Source organism: Agrilus planipennis, unplaced genomic scaffold (assembly GCF_000699045.2).
Source record: "Agrilus planipennis isolate EAB-ADULT unplaced genomic scaffold, Apla_2.0 scaffold73, whole genome shotgun sequence".
NCBI classification, from domain to species: Eukaryota; Metazoa; Arthropoda; class Insecta; order Coleoptera; family Buprestidae; genus Agrilus; species Agrilus planipennis.
In genome coordinates, this window is record NW_020439682.1 from 815914 (window position 1) to 820042 (window position 4129).

Genomic DNA, 4129 nt, shown 5'->3' on the forward strand with positions numbered 1-4129 from the left:
GAAATGAAAAACGTAGAGGGTTGAGTCATATGAATGTCCTTTAGCTATGGAACATAAGGACTCTTTACTATCCTCTTCTGTTTTTACATATGTAGTAAAAGGTGCGGAAGAGGCGCATATGGAATTCACATCCTTTTTGAAGGTGATAAATAATATTAAAATAAAAAATATTATAATCAAAATAATGGAATAGTAAATCTGTTGTAACAGTCCAAGAATCAGAAGGTATCAGATTATAATGTGCCAATTAAAATATTGACAAATTTTACGGTGATATGTTGGAATAATAGGGGGAATTACGTTTTTAAACAGCCTTTTAACACCGTCCTATAACACCACACCTAAAATGATCCTACCTGATTGGAATAGTGTCGGATAGGTAGGCAAAAATTATTATACAAAACATGAAGTATATATTTTGATTAGTTAAAAAACTTTGGACAAATCGTCTTATTCATTCACGCCAGTTATCCCTTTTGTTCCTAATGACGTGCCCTTCCGTTGGGAATTGAGCAACGTACATCAAGAAAATACCACAAATGGCGCGGTAAACGCCATCTGTAGTACGATGCTACATTTTAGGATTACGTATGCTCCAACAAGGTCCATTTAAATATATGAATATCTACTTGCTGAAACGAATCCCGGCGTAGCTAACCTCAACGTGATAGGCACGTTACCATAATCGAATAAAATAATTCGAAGCGGTCTGTATTCTGTCGAAACTGCCAGACGCGGATCGCGATTTCGATCTTTTTGGATCTCATCAGCGCGTCGCAGACAGCTCCGACAGAACACAGACCAACTTTTACCTGCTGTCTTAACAGCGCGCTTTAGCATCGTACTAGAGATGGCGTTTACCGCGCCATTTGTGGTATTTTCTAAAACGCGCTATACGTATATCAAGATTTGCAATTGTGTAAATTTTTGAGCCACCGCCTCGATTGACGTAATTTAAGAAAGAATAATAAAGACTTTCACCTACTGCATCTATTCTTTGTTTCGTTTGGGCTGTCTGCCTATTTACAATTAGACACATGGCCTGTAGAGTGAGTTAAGAATGACAAAATAAATGTGCCAGAAACAAGCAAATATTGCAATGGAGAAGTATATACGTGTGTATAAGTAGGATCGAAAGTCATAAAAAAAATAATTAAGAATAAATTTTTATGAAATTATATTTGAAGACCATTAAGTTACAACAAGAATAGTGGTCAAAGAACATTCATTTTTGATGGGTTGTACTGTTACACAGCCCGGTAACATACACACATCTGCCACAATGAGAAAGAAAAAAATTAACCCCAGCCTTATTGATGGCCTTATTTCTCTTTTTAATACGGTTAGTTATCACATTTTCCAATAAAAGAACATCTTTTATGTAAGAGAGATATGTGTATTTACAAGACGTACACTTACGTGCAAGACATATACAATATTGGAAAGATAAATGTATTCATAAATGATATACAAAAACTTCAGTCTTTCAATAAACTCTTTAATTAAATAATAACACTGTTTGCGCAATCGACTAGACGATGGGGCGCATTCCGCCCCTGATACAATCTCAGTTACCTCTTTTTTAAATACAATTAAAAAAATTGTATCAGAAATGTCGCTTGGGTTTCGCAAACATTTTAACTAGTTTTTATATTAAACAGTAAAAGAAAATTTTAACAATTTTTTTTAAATTAATTTTAAACAGAAAAATTTTCTGGTATAATACATTTGTAGTTTCCACACTGTGAAAATTCACAATACGATTTTATGAAATCTTTAGTTTCTTTGCTACGCCATTTGAATAAGTAGATGGAATTTTGATGTTAAAAATTATAATTGTTGCTCCTGATGAAATACGTATCGAGTGGCAAATTAATATTTTTTCAAAGATTGAGTTACAAAGAAATTAAGTGGACCTTCATTTTTCTGCGTGGTATTTTAAATTTTGTAAAAACAAATTAGAATTTTCAGGTAAATAACCTTTAGTAGATTATAATAGATATGTCACTCGTTCTGAGTTTTTACGAGATATTTGTCAAGATCTAACTTAACAAGAAATTTAGTTAAAGATATTGTCCATTCGTTTCCTATTTTAAAGTTATGTAATGTTACTTCAGTTGTTGTTTCAATATTTAACTTGAAAAAACTCAAACGAGTAAGCGAAATGTTCAGTTGAGGTCAAGGTAGATTAGAAAAAGAAAATATAAATCCACTTACCAATTCTGCAGAAACTAAAACAATTTGGAATCGGGACTTCCAGATTTAGAAATTTCTTGTCGAATATCTAACAGTGATGTTAAGGTAGAAAGCTTCGTTGTCTATGATTGAAAAATACAACAAATAAAAAATGATACCTACTTGAACATTAAGGGTTGATTCGAAATCCAAGCAACATTTTCATTTACAAATATATAAGTTCACACTCAAACTGATATGTTAGTAGAAAATATTAACGTGTTTCATTATCATTATTATTCCCAATCACGACTATTTAACAGTTGTATTAAATAGGGAGTACTTTGAGTAGTACTGATGAAAAAATTTGAGTTAGTTGGTAACTTATTAGTTTAGGTATTTACACTTACTTAAGTAATAAATAGTACGTTAGACTTCTATATAATTTCATTAAACGACGTTCTACAGTTTCTCTGAATAGATTGGGCCCTCTTCAAAACCTTTTTCGTAACAGTATCAGTTTCTATATTTATCATTCACCGAAGAAAACAATTAAAGAACTTGGAACAAAAACCGGCGCAGCGGTTAAAATCGGCTCTTCAGTTTTCAATTATTTTTTGTCTATAATTATATAATATTACACTGCGAGTTTACAAAACAACACACGCACTTTGATAAATCCAAAACCACCACGTGGTAGGTAGAATCGTTCGAAACCGTTAAAGTCAAACACAGCTCTCCTGCTGACATCCCATCAAAGGGGTTCTTACCGTTACGATTTCTCTGTGGTATGCGGTGGGTTTAATCGGGCAGAAGAGAGAGGAAACGGGCGAAGTCAGGGGTGATGTGACAGACATCCGTAGCGAGCCTGGGGGGGCCCTTTTCGTATGATCAATTTGGGCGTAGATTACAGAATTCTCTTTGTTAACCATCCCGCCACCGCATTGATTATCTCCGTTACGAAGCGGTTCTAGAGAGTTGGGCCGAACCAGTTGCAGTTCCGCGTAAGTTACTTCTTTATTGGTCTGCAAAAGTAAAGTTTGAAATCAATTGCAGACTCGTAATCACGGCGGAAACAAAAAACAAGCCGTGTAGACAGCGGGGCAATAGCAGACTGGCGAACTAACTGCAGGATAAACTAAAAGGAATGAAAGTTTCTTGTATCACAACATCACATTGCAAGCAGCAAGTTTATATATGCACAATAAAAAAGTATATAATAGATAATAGAGATTAATGTTCAGAATGGAAATGAAAAACGTAGAGGGTTGAGTCATATGAATGTCCTTTAGCTATGGAACATAAGGACTCTTTACTATCCTCTTCTGTTTTTACATATGTAGTAAAAGGTGCGGAAGAGGCGCATATGGAATTCACATCCTTTTTGAAGGTGACTTATACCAAATTTTCACAATGCTACCTACAATTACTTGCTATACTTCGTTTACTTTCTGTAGCGATGTGACCTTCAGTTTAACCGGCGTAAACCAGAAAAGAACAGCACTAGGCCAGAAAAGGAAGGATACAACTCTCGGACAAACTCTTAACCGGTGAGGAGCGTATAATCCGTACAGTACTGCACGGAAAAATTGACCATTTTATGCACTACAATTACATTGCTCAAATGTGCCGTTATTGGTACCATTTACTACTGAAAATATCAACGAGATGTTTATTTATATTTGAACACATATTAAAGGCTTCAACGCTTGTATTCGACTCGCACTACTATTCATGATTGAACAAAAATTTTGGCAGGTACTGTATGAAAAAGTATGTTTAATGAACAAGAGTCGAGAGTATAATGAGCTTTTCTCTCTCTACCTACGATTTTTCCAGCGCGCATCCAAGACATTGGAAAGGGCACATCGCTACAGAAAGTAATGAAGTATACTGTGCCGACTAAAATCGCTCTCGCACGCGCATGACGTCATTTCAAGGGGAGATTGAGAGC

The 4129-nt window shown here is 34.9% G+C and overlaps 1 long non-coding RNA gene across 1 annotated transcript; it reads right to left on the reverse strand.

The window, feature by feature from the left end:
* Window positions 1-1160: 1160 nt before the first annotated feature.
* LOC108732404 lies at window positions 1161-3327 on the reverse strand. Its single transcript, XR_001937089.2, has 2 exons — window positions 2586-3327; window positions 1161-2318 (listed from the first exon to the last, which is right to left on the reverse strand). It is a non-coding gene; the product is annotated as an uncharacterized LOC108732404 (long non-coding RNA).
* Between the last annotated feature and the right edge of the window lie 802 nt (window positions 3328-4129).